The sequence below is a fragment of the Nansenia antarctica genome (genome assembly GCF_963989245.1).
Source record: "Nansenia antarctica genome assembly, chromosome: 2".
Taxonomy (NCBI): Eukaryota; Metazoa; Chordata; class Actinopteri; order Argentiniformes; family Microstomatidae; genus Nansenia; species Nansenia antarctica.
The window spans coordinates 38,689,481-38,712,398 of NC_137675.1; positions in this window are offsets into that span (position 1 = coordinate 38,689,481).

The window sequence follows — 22,918 nt, forward strand, 5'->3', positions numbered from 1 at the left end:
TTTGTTAAAATTAAGTCTAATAATGTAGATTTCGAGTCATCGTTGAGGTTTGGTCTAGTTGGTTCTAAAATCAATTGTGAAAGGTTTATGCTGCAAGCAAGATCTTTAAAATGGCCTACCAGCTCTCTCCCCATGATTCCGGCCCAAAACATGACTCCGCCACCTCCTTGCTGACGTCGCAGCCTTGTTGGGACATGGTGGCCATCCACCAACCATCCACTACTCCATCCATCTGGACCATCCAGGGTTGCACGGCACTCATCAGTAAACAAGACTGTTTGGAAATTAGTCTTCATGTATTTCTGAGCCCACTGTCATGCTGCAAAGAATACCTCTGTGTCATTGGCTGCTATAGGCATAAAAGGAGAGAAACTCATGGTGTGGCCCCCATCTTCCCCTGACCTCAACCCTATTGAGAACCTTTGGAGCATCTTCAAGCAAAATATATATGAGGGTGGGAGGCAGTTCACATCAAAACAGCAGCTCTGGGAGGCTATTCTGGCATCCTGCAAAGAAATTCAAGCAGAAACTGTCCAAAAACTCACAAGTTCAATGGATGCAAGAATTGTGAAGGTGATATCAAAGAAGGGGTCCTATGTTAACATGTAACTTGACCTGTTAAGATGTTTTTGTTTGAAATAGCTTTTGATTTCAGTAAATATGACCTCCTAATATGACCTCCTAACCCTAAATTCATCAAATTACCATTTTTAGTTCTTTACAACCTATAAAATGTTTTGAAACTCTGTTGTGCATAATAATTTCGAACAGTGCATTTTGAGTTTTTTATTTGTAAAAAAAATACTGTTATCATTGGGAGGTTTGTTCAATAAAATTTGAATTATACTCTAACGGTTGAAAATTATACTGATTGTCATTTGCATCGACTATTTAGGAAAATCTGAGAAAAATATCATTTGCATAATAATTTGGAACACGGTGTAGCTGCCTCCTCCCAGTGCCAGGTCTCCCACTAAGGTAGAGAAATGACTTTATTTCCTCCTTTCAAACTAGGGAACTACCTGTTTTGTATCTGTATTTGTGATGGTCTTCTCCTGTGTGGCTGTGTGACAGAGAGAGAGAAAGTGTATTGTACTATGCAGAATGGGAACTGTGTGTGTGTGTGTGTGTGTGTGTGTGTGTGTGTGTGTGTGTGTTTGTAGTACGTACGTGTACGTTTGCAATGTTTAAACTAGACTGCTAGATCTTGGCAGACTGGCTACTTAAAAAGTAGATCTTGGTTCAAAAAAGTGTGGGCACCCCTGCCTTATACCATACCACCATACCACCATACCAGAACATCACAGCAGGAAAAACCTATCTCAAAAAAGCGATCGTATTGTAACCAGTCCGGAAAGCTCTCTGTCGCTTACCAATAATAGAACCTAGAGAAATCAGCTACGAATGTCCCCTCCCCTCGCAGGTTCATTGCAGTGGCGGGCGGTGCATTTCACACCTAGGCCTTCAGTGATGTCCGACACATTCCTACCTGAATTATTCTACCTCTTAATACCATCGTTATCGTTATCGTTATGACGCCATGGCTCTAGAAACTAGACAGAAACACAGTATAACCGGGCGTTGCATCACCTTAACATAGTCAGACAGAGTTATATTAATATTTCCGAAGCATTTTTAATCAATAAATCCGCATTTACAATGAAGAGTGTTAAACTAACATATTTAAGATCGCTACATTACCCACGTCTGTCGTCTCGTCCACCATAATAGCGACAAAGGGTGCCTTTTTAATCTCCATTTTGATCTCTTCTCCCATCACTTCAGCAATAGCAAAAATCAGGTCGTTTTGTATTTTGCCTGACGTCCCAGTAAACACTTTGTTTGTGGACAGGTGGTAATGTAAATCTGGGTTGTTTTCAGCAAGAAAAGAAAGAAGCTCAACGTAGTTTCCTCTGTTTGTGGACTCGGCGCTTTCATCGTGTCCCCTAAATGAAAGTTATTGTTTACCCAAAAACAGGACACAATCGATCAGTATTATCGATCAGTCAACGAAAGGGTGAGCAAAAATAGGGACATACTGATCACCCTTTCGTTGTGGAGCTCCGTTTCCCTGCGCACTTGTTCGTTGAGCTGTAAATCCACTCGGGTGTCCCCAAAGGTGTTCAAAAGTCCCACATCTACCGGCAAAGTTACGCATCTCAATAGTGAATATCAATAGTGCGTATCAATAGTGCGTATCCAATCAAAAGACGTGCTGGGTGCTGACATCATTGAGCCTTACAGCAGGCGCCGTTGTTGCTTTTGCTCGCCAACTCGAAATCTACGTTTCCACTAGGAACGCCACAGGTTTTCTCGTTCAACATTAAGTTACAGGTCGTATTCGCGGCACGGTTTATTGTGCAGGCATAAAGGCCAGCCCTCCAAATCTCAATCGGAGACTGGAAGCAGCGCAACCAAGAGGAAAGCTATGAAATGAAGAGAATAGACTATGGGGAATCATTCATACATATTTGTGGAAAAAATATATTAAAATAAATTGTATATTCTGATGATGTTTAGGCCAGCAGAGAAGGCCTTGCTGGCCCTGACGGCACACCACTGCATTACAGTATATTGCATAAATGTATTACTGTTAAGTGTTGTTGTGGATGTTATCCCTAGTGCCATTCTGAGGTTAGCATTGCGATGTGTTCGTCTTAACGTTTACAAACTAAAATATACGATCGCTTTTTTGTGATATGTTGCTCCTCTGATGTCCTGGAAACGAACACATAAGCACTCCGAACAGCTGTCAGCGTCTTTTGTTGCTATAGGAAACCACTACTCTGCTTGCGATTGATCAGCTGTCAGCAGTGTTATTACGGGTACGTTCGTAAATGCACGAACGGTTAGTTCGCTCGGGCAAAACCGTGTTTTCAGTCAGAGCACCCATCTCTGAGCGCTCCCAGAGCGCAGAGCTCTGAACTTTGGAACTTTGTTATGTTTTGATATGAGAAATTCGAACTAAGTGGTCAGTTTATGAAAATAATACCATAGAATACAAAATAAAATATTTAAATAATAGCCCCCTAGCGTTTGCCGCCATATTGTGACACCCCCCCCCCCCCCCCCAAAGTCCAATCAAAAATGAATAAATATTAGCATCATAAAACAGCAATTTGGCGAAATGCAACACCAGCACACTTAAAAAACAAACAATGTTAGTTGTAATATACAGTTTTGTAGCCTACTGTTTGTTCTGCACCGGACATGTGTGAAATCGCTGCTGTGTTATTGTTGTTCTGTGATATAACACAGAATATTAGTCAACATTAATATTCAGGGAAGAAAATAAGCCTACCTTTTTTGATGGGGGGCGGTAAGAGACCTGGATAATGGACAGGGGGGCGCTGGCCCAAAAAAGGTTGAGAACCACTGGTCTAAACTGTATCTTAATAACATCACAACATGCTGAGAGAACATCAACATGATAAAAACACATAACTACACATAACAAGATGAACACACAGGTCTTGCTTTTGAACACGAGCTAAAACAAAAGTATGTTTACAAGTCAAGTCTCCCTTACCGGTAGCCTCCGGTGAATCCCATCCACAAATTATAAGTATTTAGTGGTCGTTACACTGTTGTTTATTATATCGAGTGGGTCCTTTAAAACTTCAAGTTGGTTTTAAGAAAAAAAAAAAAAAACGAGATATTGTTGACACAATACGTTTTGCTTTCACTTTTTGACCCCCTCCATTGAGCGTGTTGTTTGCAAGTTCACCAGAATGCGACACATTTAATTGAAAAACATTGGTGTAGAAAACGTCATTGCCTTACCCTAACCCTAACCCTAACCCTAACCCTGACCCTAACTCTAACCCTTACCCTGACCCTAATCCTAACCCTAACTCTAACCCTAACCCTTACCCTGACCCTAACCCTAACCCTAACCCTAGGCCCTGTTTCCCCAGAAAAACAAGTCAATCCATAGTGAAGTAACACACCTTTAGGAGACATGGTTTGGGCCATAACACTGTGATGATATTCATGCAAACAATGCACCATTGTGTTCCGTGCATTTCCTGAAGTGTCTAGTGGACATTAAGCCGATGTTTAGATATGCATAATGTAGGGTGTCCACCCACTGGTCATAGAATGTGCGAAAACGGGGTTCTGCCAGGGTTGCGCTACTCACAGTTTTTTACGGTCGCTAAGTCACAGTGTTCAATACTGAAGCCACAGTTTCACAACTCTTCATACAGTCTGCATTCGTAACACTCATGTTGGCCAATGACTTCATTCATGTCTCAAAAGAAGCTCATTCAACCACACACTGTCAACAATGTTCACTCAGAAGCATACACTGTCATTCATAACATTCTGACTTACAAAATACTAACAACAGGGAGCATTACATAGTTTGAATGATTTTCACAAGAATGAATATTTCATTATAAAAATGGTTTGATTTATAGTAATCATAGACAGAATAGTTGACTGTACAACTGTAAAGTATTAGGCAACAAGAATGAATCAGAAATGCCACAATTTGCTTCTATCCTTTACAGTATTCTATCTTTTGCTTCTATCCTGTTTTATCTTTTTTTTTCAGTATCTTTGCAGAAAATAAGTTACGGTACATTTACTTCAAAGTACACTACATTTACTTGTGTAAAATGAAAAGTGAAAAATAAAGTGGAAGATGCAAAGTTCAAATACTGTAAAAAATAAAAACAGAAATTCCAGGGCTACAATACAATAGCAATCACACCAAAAATGTCTCACTCCTGAGGGTTTTGGTCCACCCTCTGGTCTGCATCTGGTCACATCTAATGTCTTCCCTGGCAATGCATCTAGTCTATTTCATTTCATTGTATATATTCTGCTAATATTTTCTAGACATTTCAATATGATTACTGCAAATAGTGAAAATACCACCGCTCATCCGTTATCAGACTTTGCTGAGGTTCTGGAACTGAAGAGTATCAATAGAGTGCAAAATAACAGCATCTGCACACTCAAACACTGTGCAAAAAAACAGTTTATTGCGAGCTTTCTGTCATATACTGTATGATAAGAATATGATTACTGCAAAATTGCACCAAATAATTCAGTTTTGAACGTGTTCTTCAGAGTTTTGAACACAGTATGTTAGCAATGAAAAAATGTGTTGCAAATACATAGTATTTTGCAAGTGGGGGAGTTTGAATGAGAGAAGTGTTATGGCATTTGGAGAACGTAGTCATTGAATGCATTCTGTATGAAAGCAATGCACAAATCACAGAGAAAGAGTCACAGTTTTGTTCACATGGGTTTCTGCTCTGCTGACTGTATGAAGAGTTGTGAAACTGTGGTTTCAGTATTGAACATGGTGACTATGCGGGGTACACACATTTTCGGATGTCTGAAAACGACAGAAAACGCCCGGTTATCAGATGGATCTTGACATTTTCCTATAACAAAATCCTGGGGTGTGAGGTGTGTTAAGAGTCACTTCTCTTCACTACTCTCCCGGCAACCTGCTCGGAAAATGGGCGTGGCCGGCAATCGTAAATGTGAAATGCGTTCAATACTTCCGACCAGAAACCATAGGGTTGCCAGATTGTTTGGTGAAATTAGCGGTTTTAGAGAGAAATCTCGCGTGAACCCATCGTTTTTAATATTGCCTTTATGGATATGATTTTGTTTGTGGTTTATTTTCTCTTGACATGGCTTGGGGAACGAGACTAGAGAGTTTGGAGTCTGTCGTAACGAACATCTTTATGTCTGTGGGGTGCTGATGGGGAAATTGGCGCACACCACACACATCACGACCAAGGCTGTTCAAATCCAAGATTTTGTTTCTTCATGTGTGGGGTCTGTCTCAGATAAGATTTCTGTTAAGATTTAGAAATTCCTTATGTGTGTACCCCGTAGCGATCGTAAAAAAAACTGTAATCACCATAAAAAAATACTTTTATGGAAGATTTTGTCTGACATGTGTTTTTAGATTCAAATTCAGATTCAGATAACGTTTATTGCCATTATGCATACACATATAGGAATTTGCTTTGGCGTTACAGTAGGTGCGTTTATGCTTTTTTCACATGTACTGTATACATGAACAAAAACAAATGCAAAAAACAGGACAGACAACAGTGGATTGGATAGTGCTATATATATAAAGTGCAGTGCAGAGTTTTTCAATGGGTCCAGTGCATATTCAGTCCTGAGCAGACTTTGGGACGGGGGGAGGGGGAAGCCAGAGTCATTTAGCAGCCTGGCGGCTGAGGGGAAGTGGTGGTCTACTAGTGGATAGTGAGTTGGACTTGTGATCAGAAGGTTGTGAGTTCAAAATCCCGCCTGAAACCACACCACTACTAGTGTGCCCTTGAGTAAGGCACTTAGCCCTCAGTTACTCCAGGGGGAATGTCCCTGTAATTCGTAATTGTAAGTCGCTTTGGATTAAAAGCGTCTGCTAAATGGCTAAATTAAATTTAAATTAAATTAAATTAGGGGAAGAAACTGAGCCTGTGGCGGGCCTTTACTGTTTTAGGCAGCCGCAACCTTCTTCCAGAGGGAAGCAGGGTGAGGAGGCCGTGGCCGGGGTGGGAGGGGTCAGCCATGATCATCAACTAACTAAACCTATATGAATGATGTCATCAACACACTAAACCAATATGAATGATGTCATCAACTAACTAAACCAGTATGAATGATGTCATCAACACACTAAACCAATATGAATGATGTCATCAACTAACTAAACCAATATGAATGATGTCATCAACACACTAAACCAATATGGTGTGGGAGTGAGTAGAAACTAGGAGACGGTAGACAGGTTGTCGAGTCGGACGTTTTTTTTCCCAACTTAGAATGTCAGAACAGCAGCAATAGCATAACAGTGCAACAGCATAGTGTACAACAACTTCACTTCAAACTCTCGTGTCTCTAACAGGAAAGGCTAACTCCAAACACTACCCAGAAAGCCCCTGGGTTTAACTCTCAACCCTTGTGTGATGTTCACTTTTAGAACCCTTTCGTACTGTTCGGGTCCAGTTGACCCGGGACATCATTGGGGTTTTAAAAGCACTTGTCTTGACACGGTGCTCCTAGTCCCAAGGGTGACCCATACAAGGGGGTATACTCAGGGCGCAAGAAAGCCCCAAAATAGCCCATAATATTAAAGGGCGCCTCCTGTGGGCACAAACAGGTACTGTACCCAATGATGCACAATAGGTACTGTGTGCACATTCAAATGAAGCTATGAAGCTATGAAATACATCTCTCAAAAATGTCTGCAAATGCTGAATCACAAAACACGAATGGAATGTACACTGTTTTCACTGTCACTGTCGAAATACAGTATTATGTCTGAAAAATCCCAAATAATTCTGAAATACCACTGGCTACAATTGTGTGTGCATGGGTATGCCTGTCTACACAACACATGAAGCACAGAATGTGACAGTGCGTGTACCTCAAATGTACTTTTTGCAGTTGCTGCATACGTTCTGTACAGTGCAAGAAAATGTAAAAATGTTTCCAATGTTGCACTTCAAAGGGTAAAAAGTGCGAGAGCAGATGGCTTCTTGGCGCGGGAAAGCCAGAGCAGAGGTGTGTGAGTGAGTGAGTGAGTGAGTGTCAGTGTGAGTGTGTGTATGTTTCTGTGTGTCTCTTGGCATCCGGGCCTAAATGACCCGAACATCTTATGAAGGACATACATTTGTTGGGGTATTGTAGGATGTGTAAAAAAAAAAAAATCTTCACTTTTACATGTTTTTCATAGAAAATAAGCCAAGCCCATGGAGTTTCATATTGATAAAATGTATTCTTGTACCATTTCAAGTAAAAATGTAAAACGGGTCCGGTTGACCCGAAAACCACACAAGGGTTAAAGGAGCCGTACCTCCTCCATAGTCTAGGGAATGTCTTATGTACAGTGAGTCACCACAATTGTTCCATTTTCTACACCAACGTTTTTCAATGAACGTTGTGTTTGTCTTAGCGGTCGATACGATGTTGAAGCATACTCCTCCGAGCTACGTTCAGATCATTTATTGTTGTTCCAAAGAGACCCCAACGTGAAACCAAAAGATAATCCAAAGGAAGACAGGATGTGGGCCTCCCCCTGCTAACCGCTACAGCATGGACGTCACATTATGTAGATATTTTATATGTTTTCTTCAATCCATAACATCGGCTTCCTCTCTGGAGATTAGATGGGTAATTATTCTATCAACTTGACAAATGAAAAATATCCCTCCCAGTCTTCCCCCTCTCTCTATTCAATTAATCCTCTCTCTCTGTCTCTTCTCTCACTTTCTCTCCCTCCCTCCCTCCCCCGCCTCTGTGTTTCTGTCCTCCAGTATGTGGAGGCCCTCCCTCCCTCCCTCCCAGTAGTGGATGGCAGTGAGCAGTGGCCAAACATGCAGGGAATTCCTTAATGTTTCTTACCTAGTTACAGAACATGATGTAAATGTTTACTTTGGAATAATTGAAAGCCTGTCTGTTCTGCTTTAAGGTCTGTGTGTGTGTATGTGTGTGTGTGTGTGTGTGTTAGTCCTGCGGCCAGCAGGCAGGTGGGGAAGGTTGAGCGCTGTGTGTCACCTGAATGCTTTGAATGTTGACGCTGACTCTGGCAGTGAGGCAGAGGTACCTGTGGTTGTGGTGTGTGTGTGTGTGTGTGTGCGTGCGTGTGTGTGTGTGTGTGTCTTTCCCCCCCACTCTCTGTTTGTGTGTGTCAACAGAGCCCTCAAATGGACTTCCGGTGACGCAAGCCACAGTATGGCAGCATAAAAAGTAGCTCCTGTATCAGTCAAATAAAATCCCCGGAATTCAAGTATTAAATCTGACTAAATCAGAATCTGATCAAAAGGAAAATGAGCGGGGACGAAACTAGAAAATTGAGGTCACAACAGTTAAAGAATGCCATAGCAAAAGAAACAGAGAATGAAGAAGCTAGCATTACTGCTAGCGACACCTGCTCAAAAGAACATGGCGAACGCGAAGGTGGCGCAATGGCTACGATTAGCTCAATTCGTGAAGTGATGAGAGAAGTCATGGCCAAAGGGATGAGTGACTTGAAGTCAGACATGAAAAAAGAACTATCCGAATTTCGAGACAGCCTTCGTCAAGATATGAAAACACAGATAGATGATCTGACGATTGACATTAACCAGAAAATTCAAGACACCATGGGCCAAGTCGAGGAAACCACAAGGCGCCTGGGAGAAGTGGAGAAGAGTGTAGCGGGGACCGAAAAGTGGGATATAGGAGTAAAGGACACTTTAATTCAGCTAATCGATAACCAAAGAGCACTACAGAATAAACTGTCAGATTTGGAAGGTCGCTCCCGGCGCAATAACATCCGTATATACGGAGTACCAAAAAATGCAGAGGGCACCTCCATGCCTCTGTTCGTCGAGACCTTACTCAAAAAAGAGCTGGGTGTCTCTCTGGACCCACAGGGAACACAACTGGGAATTGAGAGGGCTCACCGAGCGTTGGCCCCCAAACCACCAGCCGGGACAACACCTCGCTCTATTGTGGTCCGGTTCCTACAGTTCACGACCAAGGAGAAAATCCTGCAGACTGCCTGGAAGAAGACCATCCACGTAACCACGTTCAAGACAGGAGGGTGTACTTCGACCACGACTATGCTGAGGAAGTGCAACGGAAGAGAAAGGAATATACTCCGATCAAGAAAGTGCTAAAGGAAAACAAAATCCGCTTCCAGACCCCCCTCACCAAGATGCGAGTACACCTCGACACAGGCACGGTGACCTACAACGACGCCTCCGATGCGGCAGAGGATTTGACTCGGCGAGGATTTTCGGTGGGTCCTATCCGAACGAACAAGACCAAGGGAATCACGGAGGAGACCCTCGACAGGCTCCTTCCATGGAGCACAGCAGGACTGCCGCTGCGCCGAGGTGGGGAAAACCCTCGTTTTCGAGATGGTATACGGGAGAAGCTCCGCGAATTTCAGAGGGAGGAACGGGACAGGATGGTAGAGGTGACCTGAGGATAGCCTACTTACTCCCTAGGTCCGGACGTCTGGAAAGAGTTGTAAATTGTGCCACCAAATAACATTTTATTCTGTGTAGTTGAAGACAGGGATATTTATCCCCTTACTCGATCTGAGCGAGTGTATGGACGGATAATGGACACAGTTAAAATTACCTACCTATAACAAACTATGCAGTAAAAATGTGGAACGCCCTTCCTATAATCTTAAAGGAGTGCAAAACACTGCCCACCTTCAAAACCACTCTCAAAAAACATTTACAGGAGGCTGCAATCCGTAACTGGACCCTCTAAATCAAAAATCAGATTAAAAGACCCGAACTACCCACTGTACATACTTTGTGTTTTGTCCCCCGCCCCCACCTGTGGTGTATGTCCCCACCTGTCCTACCCGCTGTACATACCTAATGTTTTGTTGTATTGTTCTTCCCATGATGGATGTATGTTTATCTTGTAGATAGTACTAGTTATTTGTCTGTATTATCTTGTAGATAGTACTAGTTTTTTTTGTCTGTCTTACATGTAACGATGAATTGAGAATCAAGGACCCCAATTGAAATAAGCCAGTGGCTTTCTTGGGTTTTTATCCTGTTAGTTGACCTTGTATGTAATATGTACTTTCATGTACCTACTTCTGCAAATCTTCTAATAAAGTTTTCAATCAATCAATCAAACCTCTATGTAACTCTGTTATAATTAAGGGCCGATACCGACAAAATATGAGCCATAACATTTCTTTTCGGGGTCTATACGTACCCCCAGATAGCGATTTTCTTATTTTCTTTCAAGTCTGCCAACGAGGGGCCCCACCTGGTGGCCAACCCCCCTCCCTGTCGCTAGAGGAGACGAACGATTCCTCCTATTTGGAAGCCCTGTTTGAATTTAGCATAGAGTTGTATAATAGTCAGGGTTCGAGTTATAAGCTGAGCTCTGTGGGGGTCTCCAAAATAACAGTGCGAAATGTTCTCATGCACGCGCGAATCATGCCCACACAGCGATGGGACTTACAAGTTTTAATTAGCTATAGGCAGTAGCGGATTAAGGTGGTCAGTGGCCCTAGGCTACTCCTTTGTGTGAGGACCCCCCCGCCCCCATACACAAGCCTCCCCCCTCCCCAAAATATACAACTCATGAGCACCCTGCACACACACACCACTCATAATGCTTTACCATAAAACATTTAAACACTTTAATAACACAATAACACAACAGTGTTAATAATGCAAAGAATAAAAAAAAGGTTCAGTGCATTCAGTTCTGTCTCTATTGCTCTCCTCTCCCGTTGTCTCTCTGTTACTGTCCTGTTGTCTGTCTCTCTGTTGCTGTCCTCTCCTGTTGTCTGTCTCTCTGTTGCTGTCCTGTTGTCCAGTTGTCCTGTTGCTCTCCTCTCCTGTTGTCTGTCTCTCTGTTGCTGTCCTCTCCTGTTGTCTGTTGCTCTCCTCTCCTGTTGTCTGTCTCTCTGTTGCTGTCCTCTCCTGTTGTCTGTCTCTCTGTTGCTGTCCTCTCCTGTTGTCTGTCTCTCTGTTGCTGTCCTCTCCTGTTGTCTGTCTCTCTGTTGCTGTCCTGTTGTCTGTCCCTCTGTTGCTGTCCTCTCCTGTTGTCTGTCTCTCTGTTGCTGTCCTGTTGTCTGTCTCTCTGTTGCTGTCCTGTTGTCTGTCTCTCTGTTGCTCCCCTCAGCTCTAAATGACAGAAATGAATTAGCTAATTAGTTGGCATGTAAACATAATATAGTTAGGGTTGGGTACAGTTTGGGTTTTATTCGATACCGGTGACAAATCGATACTTTAAAAACGGTACCGGTACCGAAACATCATCCTCATCCTCATCCTCCTCCTCAAATACCAACATATCCTGACGCTACAGCTGCAGGCTACTCATTTCACCACATCAACAGCCCCACATGAAACAAGAGCTATAAAAGCGATAGTCACACATGTATCTCGGCCAATAATTGTGTTATTTTTGCTATACAGAAGGAGCGAAAAATACATGTACACTAGGTTAGTAAAAAGTAAAAGCCACCTTACCTTTACGGAGACAAGATAGACCAAAGTGGTCTGTTTTCAGTAGGCTGCGGTCGCAGTCCTGGAACCCATGATGCTGACGTCCGATGTCCTTTCTTTATCCAAGATTGGATGAACGGGAGAGGGTCAAATTTGTCGATCGGAGGCCCATTTAAGTCCACGAACAACAATGCGGTAAGGCTCCTGGCTTGCAGCCGGTTCCTGTTCTGACTGTCAGTGTCATTGCATCCAGAAAAGCCCCTCTCACACTCTGCAGAGGTCGGAAGAAAAGTGTTGCTCGCCACTATACGTTTTTTCAAGGTTTTACCCTGCTGTTCCTTGCCTTGTAATTTCCAGTCTCTGAACTCACTGACAGCATCACTCGAATACTCTCTGAGAAGTTTAGCAAACTTCCCCACCTCACGCTCTCCAAATAGAACAAGTTCTGCCCTCTCTTTTGGCCAGAAGTGCTGATCCAGAGGCTTCAACATGCTTACCAGCTCACTATCAGGGAGACGCTTGGTGAGATTATCAATAATTGACTGGTAAAATTGGGACTTATTTATTTTACGTTGCGTTTCGGTGAGAGCAACCTCTTTGAACTGACCGCTGGTTATGACCATTTTGACTTTCATTTCTGTTTTCACTCCCTGGTCCTTCATGGCAGAGAGCACCTCGATCGTTTGGTGAATGTGGCGGCTTGCATCAATCAGGGATGTGTCGCGTTTCTGTAGTTTCAGGGAGAGACTTTGTAGTTCACGTAACACGTCTTTCATTGTCGCTAAATCAGAGAGAAATCCAGTGGATGTCAGATGCTTACGTAAACCAGTGTACTTGGCCTTCTCCATACCGGAACGTGAGCCATCTTCACTAGCTGATTTAAAGTGATGTGCTAACACTGGAAAATCCTTCAGCACAGCTTTGACAGTGTTGAAACTGCTGGACACCCATCTTATTGTAAACACTTTTCCTATTTTCAGTATCTGCATGTTCAGTTCCGCAGCTGCTTCCTGTAATTCCCTTGCATTTTTCGAGGACTGGTGGTAAAGAGCATAGAGTTTTGAGAGGAAAAACTCTAAATGAGTACAGCCTGCCACCTCCTTCAATGAGTCATTCACCACTAATTCTAAACGATGCGCGAGACAGTGAACTGCCTGCAGCCGAGGGAAGTCCAGTTTCAGTCTAGCTATGTCCATTCACTCTCCCTGTTAGCACGGCCGCCCCATCTGTGGCTATGCTAATTAGGTTTTTCCAAAGAAATTCGTCATCCATTACATACATTTTACAATATTTATAATATAAATTAAATAATATTCATTACATTGACATTTTGATCAAATAATAGTTGTGGTAATGTATTATTAGCGACCCCCACAGATTTTTGATTTTACTGCCTTCATGGGAGCTCAGACCATCTCTATGGGAGCTCAGCTCCCATTGTCTCCCACATAACTCGAACCCTGATAATAGTTATTGGGGTTTATCTGTTTTTGTTTCTTTAAGCTGTTGTCTGAGGTCTGAATCATGGTTGTCACAGGTGCAGGAAGGTTGTTTGGGAAAGAGAAATGCCCTTTCAGTATTATAATATTTTATCCCTAAATGTAAATGGACTCAACAATCCCATTAAAAGGAGCAAAATTGTGTCTAAACTAAAAAAGGAGAAAATCAACATAGCATTCTGGCAAGAAACCCACCTATCCTGTGCTGAGCATGAGAAACTTAAGAAAATGGGTTTCCGACTTTCCGCAACACTTTTTTTTCTTCACATAAATCAGGAAATAAAAGGGGGGTCACAATACTAATATCAAACTCACTTAGCTTTGAGTTAATTTCTGAAACTAAAGACAAAGAGGGCGGATATGTCCTAGTCAAGGGCAAACTTGAACACAGGGAAGTTAATTTATTAAACATATACGCCCCCCCAGGGAGTAACTACGGCTTTTATAAGGAGATATTTGATTTGATAGCACCTGAAACAAATGACACCCTAGTGTGTGCAGGTGACCTAAATTTGTTATTGAACCCTAGGTTAGACACAACCAGAATTTAATAGATATGACTTGGATTTCACCTTCTACTCTGCCCGCCACAACATCCATTCAATAATTGACTACATCCTCATGTTCAGTAATGACCGGCACAGAATTAGGGATTGCAGAATAGGTCAGAGGGACCTCTCGGACCACTCTGGAGTGTACCTGACACTGCACCTTGATGGTGCCCCAAAGCAGACTGTGTGGAGATTGAACACAGGTATGCTGAATAGCATAACATTTAGGGCTACAATGGTAGAAGAACTGAAGGACTTTCTAGACTTTAATGATAATGGAGAGGTTAGCCCAGCTATATTGTGGGACACAGCTAAAGCCTTTCTCAGAGGAAGAATTATAGCTCAGACGGCTCTCTTTAAAAAATTAAAAGCAAAAAAACTGCTTGAGCTGGAAGTTAAATTGAGGGACCTGGAGCGGCTTCACGGCTCTACTAAAGACCCTTCTGCGCTTTCACAGATGAGGGCTATTAAACAGGACATAGATCAAATCCACAGTGAAGAGGTTGAAAAGAAAATGAGATTCATGAAACAGAGATATTTTGAGGCGGGTCCAAAAGCGACAAAGTTACTAGCATGGAGGCTCCGTAAGCAACAATCTGAAAGCACAATTTATAAAATTCGAGACCCTATAACAAATAAAACTAAAACTAAATTAGAAGAAATCCAAAAAATAATTTGAAACATATTTACAAAGCATTATATACACAACCTGAGAAAGCTAGGGAACAAGAAATGTAACAGTTCAACTTCATTGGACCTCCCATCTCTTGGCAAAGAGCACAATGATGAACTCACATCTGAAATCACAAATGAGGAAATAGATAATGCAATCTCAGCCCTTAATGCAGGAAAGTCACCAGGTACGGATGGATATCCACCGGAATGGTACACATTAATGAGAGAATCTCTTCTTGTCCTGTTTCAACTATACCATGAAGGAAGGGACCCCCCCCTCCTGGAGGGAGGCGTATATCTCTGTAATACCGAAAGAGGGCAAAGACAAGCTAGACTGTAAATCATATAGACCTATAAGTGTCCTCAATGCAGATTACCAAGTGTATGCATCAATTCTGGCCAAGAGGATGGAACAGGTGATGCCACTCTTGATAGACGAGGATCAAACTGGGTTTATAAGGAGTAGGCAAACCCACGATAACATACGAAGAGCCCTACATACCATATATTATATTGGTAAACGGAAATATAGTGCAATCCTTCTCAGCTTAGACGCTGAAAAGGCCTTTGACTCTGTCGACTGGGAATTCCTGTATCAGGTGATGGATAGGTTTGGCTTTAGTAAAAGCTTTATACAAAGCATAAAGACAATGTATTCATCCCTGACTGCTCGAATTCAGATCAATGGCAGTCTCTCTGCTTCTATAGCCTTACAGCGTGGATGCAGACAAGGCTGCCCCATCAGTCCAACCCTCTTCAATCTTTTTATTGAACCTTTGGCAAACTATTGAACCCTCAAACTATTCGACAGGAAAGGGGGTTGGAGGGTATACCAATAGCGGGAGTAGAATATAAAGTATGTTTATATGCGGACAACGTATTAGTGACGCTACAAAATCCAGGCTCGGGGGTACCATTGTTGATGGATATCTTAAAGAGGTATGGGAGTTACTCTGGATATGTACTTAATGTACATAAAACACAGGCCCTGACATTTAATTTTGTCCCCACTCAAGAATTGGTAAATAAATATAGTTTTAATTGGCAATCACCATATATCCAGTACCTTGGGGCTTACTTACCTAGAGAAATATCTTCCCTGTATGCCATAAACTATAACAAGATTAACAAAAACATATACAAAGATATGGACAGGTGGGCCTTGCTACTCCTCGATATTGGTAGTAGAGTAAGATCAATCAAGATGACTATTCTCCCAAAATTATTATATTTATTCACTGCCCTGCCAGTAGAGATCCCCCCTAAACAGTTTAGAGAATGGGACAAACACATTTCCAGGTTCATTTGGAACAAAAAGAGACCCAGAGTAAAATACTCAACCCTGCAGCTGCCGAGGGAGAGGGGAGGTTTGGCATTACCTTGCTTGAAGGACTATTATTTATCTGCCCAGTTAAGACCACTAGTACTTTGGTGTATCCCAACATACGAAGGTAAATGGAAAGACATAGAACTTTCCTTGATGGACACACCAATACAGTCGGTCCTAGGTTGTCTCGACAAGGTGAAGGAAATAGCTCAGTTAGAGAAACAATGTGTCAGTCTCGCTCTTCAGAAATGGCTAGAGGTGATTAGGCGATTTCAGCTTCATAGAGAAGTAAAAGTATTAACTTGGCCAGCCTACAACCCTCACTTCACATCAGCACTGCAGGATCATAGATACAGACAATGGGCCCAACATGGCATTACTGCCCTCTGTAGAATCATGTCAAATGGGGAGCCTGATAGTTTTCAGAACCTAAGCCAATTATTTGAACTCAATGAAATCATCACTTCAATGAACAGAAACTCAACTGACTATGTACGACAGCGCTGGGAAAGGGATGTGGGGATGGTAATAACTGAGGAGGTGTGGATACAAGCTTGGGAAGCCCAATGCTCTGCAACTAACTCACTGACTTGGAGGGATTTTAATTGGAAGAACCTGATTCGCTTCTTTTTAACACCAAAGCTTAAGCCCAAATTCACTGGGTCCCAACATCCTTGTTGGAGGGAGTGTGGATCAATGCAAGTTGACCATGCACACATTTTCTGGTTATGTCCATGTATTCAATCTTTTTGGGAAGAAGTGAGTGATTTAATGTCTAAGATTCTGGCAGTCAACATTGATATGTCTTTTTCCTCTCTGTATCTGGGAATATTACCTGAAGGTTTATATACAAGTGATGCATACCTCCTCAAAATTATCTTGGTTGCATGCAAAAAAGCTATTACCAAATGCTGGCTTCAGAGAAATCCCCCTACCGTGGACCTTTTTACAAAAAAATGTAATAATGTACGCTCCATGGAAAAGATGACCCACACCCTGCGTCTACAAAAAGAAAAAGGAGAAAAGTATTGGAAGAAATGGGATTGTTATTTTAAGAAAACAGACACTGATTAGGGTTTATATATATATATATATATATATATATATATTGTAGGTATTCATTTTCTTTTTGTTTAAATACATTTTATTTCTCTCTTACTTAGGCAAACATGCCATAAATCTCATGTAACAAACTGTACCTGTCTAACCATCATCAATGATCACAGTTCCTGAACATGACCTCATGATCTGCCCCACAAGTTTGTGTTCTTTGTTTGTTTATGTATGATGTTTTTCTGTTTGTGTGTTATGTTATGCCTGAAATGTTTCAGAAAAAAGTATTAAAAAAGATCTTTGCTCTCACTCAATAGGATAAAACTAACACATTCCTGAGAGAGAGAGAGAGAGAGAGAGAGAGAGAGAGAGAGAGAGAGAGAGAGAGACAGAGAGAGACACAGAGAGAGAGAGAGACAGAGAGAGACAGAGAGACAGAGAGAGACAGAGAGACAGAGAGAGAGAGAGAGAGAGAGAGAGAGAGAGACAGAGAGAGAGAGGGAGAGAGAGAGAGAGAGAGAGAGAGAGAGAGAGAGAGAGAGACAGAGAGAGAGAGGGAGAGAGAGAGAATCCTGGTGAATGTTCTGGAGAGGAGTTTCCTGAAGGGAAGGCCCTGCTGGTGTGTGCATATGTGTGTGTGTGTGTGTGTGTGTGTGTGTGTGTGTGTGTGTGTGCATGGCATGGCAGGCTATCATACCTCTGTCCCACATGTATTTATCATGATATTTTTCTATATAAAACAGAGGTATGATATGGCAGATACACTACCGTTCAAATGTTTGGGGTCACCCAGACAATTTCATAGTTTCCATGAAAACTCACACTTTTATTTATCAAATGAGTTGCAAAATGAATAGAAAATATAGTCAAGACATGACAAGGTTAGAAATAATGATTTTGTCCTTCAAACTTTGCTTTTGTCAAAGAATGCTCCCTTTGCAGCAATTACAGCATTCCAGACCTTTGGCATTCTAGCTGTTAATTTGTTGAGGTAATCTGAAGAAATGTCACGCTTCCTGAAGCACCTCCCACAAGTTGGATTCGCTTGATGGGCACTTCTTGCGTACCATACAGTCAAGCTGCTCCCACAACAGCTCAATGGGGTTGAGATCTGGTGACTCCGCTGGCCACTCCATTACAGACAGAATACTAGCTGCCTGCTTCTTCCCTAAATAGTTCTTGCATAATTTGGAGGTGTGCTTTCGGTCATTGTCCTGTTGTAGGAGGAAATTGGCTCCAATCAAGCGCTGTCCACAGGGTATGGCATGGCGTTGCAAAATTGAGTGAGAGCCTTCCTTATTCAAAATCCCTTTTACCTTGTACAAATCTCCCACGGTACCAGCACCAAAGCAGCCCCAGACCATCACATTACCTCCACCATGCTTGACACATGGCGTCAGGCACTCTTCCAGCATCTTATCACTTGTTCTGCGTCTCACAAATGTTCTTCTGTGTGATCCAAACACCTCAAACTTCGATTTGTCTGTCCATAACACTTTTTTCCAATCTTCCTCTGTCCAATGTCTGTGTTCTTTTGCCCATATTAATCTTCTCCTTTTATTGGCCAGTCTCAGATATGGCTTTTTCTTTGCCACTCTGCCTAGAAGGCCAGCATCCCGGAGTCGCCTCTTCACTGTAGACGTTGACACTGGCGTTTTGCGGGTACCATTTAATGAAGCTGCCAGTTCAGGACCTGTGAGATGTCTATTTCTCAAACTAGAGACTCTAATGTACTTTTCTTCTTGCTCAGTTGTGCACCGGGGCCTCCCACTTCTCTTTCTACTCTGGTTAGAGCCTGTTTGTGCTGTTCTTTGAAGGGAGTATTACACACTGTTGTAGGAAATGTTCAGTTTCTTGGCAATTTCTCACATGGAATAGCCTTCATTTCTAAGAACAAGAATAGACTGTCGAGTTTCATATGAAAGTTCTCTTTTTCTAGCCATTTTTAAAGTATAATCGAACCCACAAATGTGATGGCAAAATCATTGTTTTTTTCCAGGTTATGAAAGGGTAGATTGTAAGCTTTAAAATGATGTGTCATACATTGAACTCTGAAACAATAGCTGGTTAACTCCACCCTAATCACTCCCTCAAGACAACCACACCCTTAAGACAACCACTTCCCCATTACACTACCTGTCATTACCTACCTGTCATCTGTCAGTGGGGTTGTCAGCTAACCAAAATTGCAGGGCTGACACGTTTAAATAGCTAAATAATAATAATAATAATAATAATTCAAGATTCATGATTTTGTATTGCCATGTGTGGCAAAAGTTTATTACAAGAGAGTAAAATTCATGGCAATGGAAAACATTTGGCAAGATACAATTGAGCAATCCAATAATAGAATGGTTAAAAATAATAATGTTGTCCGTGTGCACATGCATTTATCATTATAGTCCATAAAGCATCTAGTGCAGGGGTGCCCAATAAGTCGATCGCGATCGACCGGTCGATCGCAAAGGTAGTATGGGTAGATCGCATGGCATTGAACAAACCCCCCCCAAAATCATCCATCCCCCCCCCCCCCCAAAAAAAAGGTTCGCCTATCATCCATCCTCACTATGGCTTTTGCCACTTGATTGACGTACAGGTAAGTCAGTCTGAGATCTGATCTTTTTACCTAACACCTAACACACGGTTCACCACGCATGCGCAGTCAACAGCGCCAACTACAAAATACAAAATACCGGCGAGACTAATTAACTAGTTAGCCTTCCAATTTCTACTATTTACTATTTAGTACTAAAGAAAGGGTATACAAATGAGTGGGGAAGCTGGACCAAGTAAGAAACCAATAACGTACAACTTCCATCCAGAATGGGAGGAGGACTTTTTTACACTATGTGATATTGGAAGTGCGTCTGTCTGATCTGCAAATCTACGATGGCTATTTCGAAGAAGGGAAATGTGGCAAAAGAGCGAAAACATACGTCTGTAACGATAGCTTCTTATCGCGTCAGTCACGTTCTTGTTAAACACAAGAAGTCATTCAAAGACGGCGAAATTGTGAAAAAAGCGTTTCTCGAGGCTGCAGATTGCCTTTTCGATGACAGATCCACAGTGGCTGATGACACCTTGCAAGCCTGCCTACACCTTGCAACCAGCTCCTACAGCCCTGACTACTAGAAACTAGCTGCCTCCTCCCAGTGCCAGGTCTCCCACTAAGGTAGAGAAATGCATTTATTTCCTCCTTTCAAACTAGGGAATTACCTGTTTTGTATCTGGTTTACTTTTCTGTTTGTTGGATCAGTAGTTGGCTATGGTACTGCAGACTGGCTGTCTGGCTGTCAGTGTGTGAGTGAGAGAAATTGAGGTGTGTGTGTGTGTGTGTGTGTGTAAGAGAGAGAGAGAGAGAGAGAGAGAGAGAGAGAGAGAGAGAGAGAGAGAGAGAGAGAGAGAGAGAGAGAGAGAGAGAGAGAGAGGGGGGGGGGGGGGGGGTGGGAGAGAGAGAGGGAGGGTTTGTGCTATGGCTCCCTATGCAGACTGGCAAATGTGTGTGTGTGTGTGTGTGTGTGTGTGTGTGTGTGTGTGTGTGTGTGAATGTGTGTGTGTGTGTCTGTGTCTGTGTGTCTGTGTGAGTGTGTGTGTGTGTGTGTGTGTGTGAGTGAGAATAGCAAAGAAGGAGGGTTTGTGATGGACTTCTCCTGTGTGGCTGTGTGACAGAGAGAGAGAAAGTGTATTGTGAGTTTACTATGCAGGCTGGGAACTGTGTGTGTGTGTGTGTGTGTTTGTGTGTGTGTGTGTGTGTGTGTGTGTGTGTGTGTGTGTGTTTGTAGTACGTGCATGTACGTTTGCGATGTTGAAACTAGACTGGTAGATCTTGGCAGACTGGCTACTTGAAAAGTAGATCTTGGTTCAAAAAAGTGTGGGCACCCCTGATCTAGTGGGACTTCGGCGTAGTTCCTTCCCATCCCATCTGGGCATCAAAGCTGTAATAAAAAAAGAAGACAGTACATTTAAAATGATTGCCCACTGTTACCAACACCACTTTTACGAAATAGCCTACTTGTTACGGCTGGGCCTTCACACACGCCCTCCCCCGCCCCCACAGCTCGAGCACCCGCCCCCACAGCTCGAGCACAGCGTGCTCTCCGCCGCAGCTGAGGCTTGTTCCCCTAATTAGATTATCAGCCAAACCAGCACACCTGTCTCCACTCCCAATCAACCCTCTGCCTACATCTACTCTGGACTTCCCTTCACTCATCGTCAGTTCTTCCCTAAGAATGGCCTGCCCACGCCAACCACTACCGCCAGCCCGCCAGGTTGAAACCCCCGGACTCTTCCCTCCAGTTTTTTCCCCTCCCCTACACTGTAAATAAATACCCTACGGGGCTTCACCTTATCCTGCCTCCATTGTCGTGTCCTTGAGCCCCCTCGCCCCCGTGTCATAACAGAAGAACTGACCATGCAATTGGGCTCAGACGACACGAAGGACCGGGCACCATCTCCCACCCCTGGACCCGGGCCGACGGCTATCCAAACCCTCGCTGAACACACTCACCTCCTCCAGGCGGCCGCTACAGCGTGCCAGGCCCTGAACACTCGCATTACAGCCCAGGAGGCTAACCAGGAGCACCGCGCCACCCAGATGCAGCACCTCATCACCACGATCCAAGCGCTTACGGCACAGGTGGCCGCGCTCGCAGCCTTTGCCCCCCCCCCTGCTCTCCCCGACCCGGCCCAGCTACCGGCACCACCTACTGGACAGCCGCGGGAGCCCCACCTAGCCAGCCCCCGCCCCTTCGACGGAGCCTTCGCCCAGTTCCGAGGCTTCATCCTCCAGTGTGAGTTGGTGTTCTCGCATCAGCCCAGCCAGTTCTGGTCGCCGGCAGCCCAGGTGGCGTTCATCACCAACCTCACCACCGGCGACGCCCTGAATTGGGTCCAGGCCACCCTCTGCGCCCGCCCTGACCTGTTCGGTGACTACGCTGCTTTTCTCACTGAGTTCAAGAGGGTTTTCGACCACCCCACTGCAGGACAGGAGGTCGGGGCGCGACTGATGTCACTCCACCAGGAACCGGACCGCGGCGGCCTACTCTACCGAGTTTCGCACCCTGGCAGCCGGAAGCGGATGGAATGACAGGGCACTGCGATCTGCTTTCCGCCAGGGGCTGAGTGAGGCCATCAAGGACGAGCTCGTCCGGGACAGACCCGCCACCCTGGACGAACTAGTGGTCCTAGCCATCGACGTTGACGAGCGCTCCCGGGAGCGTCGGAGAGAGAGAGGGCGCCACCAGACCAGCTCGCCACGCCCCCAGGACCCCATCGTCACAGACCACCCCTCCTCCGCACGGGAGTCGACCTACACCCCATCCACTGGCGAGGAGCCGATGCAACTTGGTCGAGCCCGCCTCACCACGGCGGAGAAGGAGAGGAGAAGGACCCAGGGCCTGTGCCTCTACTGTGGAGAGAAGGGACACCTCCGTGACACCTGCCCGTCCCTATCAAAAGGGTAGGCTCACCCGAAGGGGGAATCCGGGTGAGCCGTGTCTCTCAATCCCCACCTACCACCAGCCCAGCCAGGTTCTCTGTCACCCTCTCCTGGCAGGGGCAGAACCTTACGGTCGAGGCCATCATCGACTCGGGAGCAGACGAAAACTTCATGGACGCCCAGCTGGCCCGCTCAGCTGCCATTCCCCTCGTTGCCCTCGAGACCCCCCTCTCCGTCTCAGCCCTAGACGGACACAGCCTGGGGCCTCTCACCCACCGCTCTACACCCCTCTCCTTGACCGTCTCCGGGAACCATGTGGAGGAGATTCGGTTCTACATCCTCAAAACCCCCCAGTCCCCGCTCATCCTGGGACGACCGTGGCTCGAGCTCCACATTCCCCATGTCAGCTATGGTGA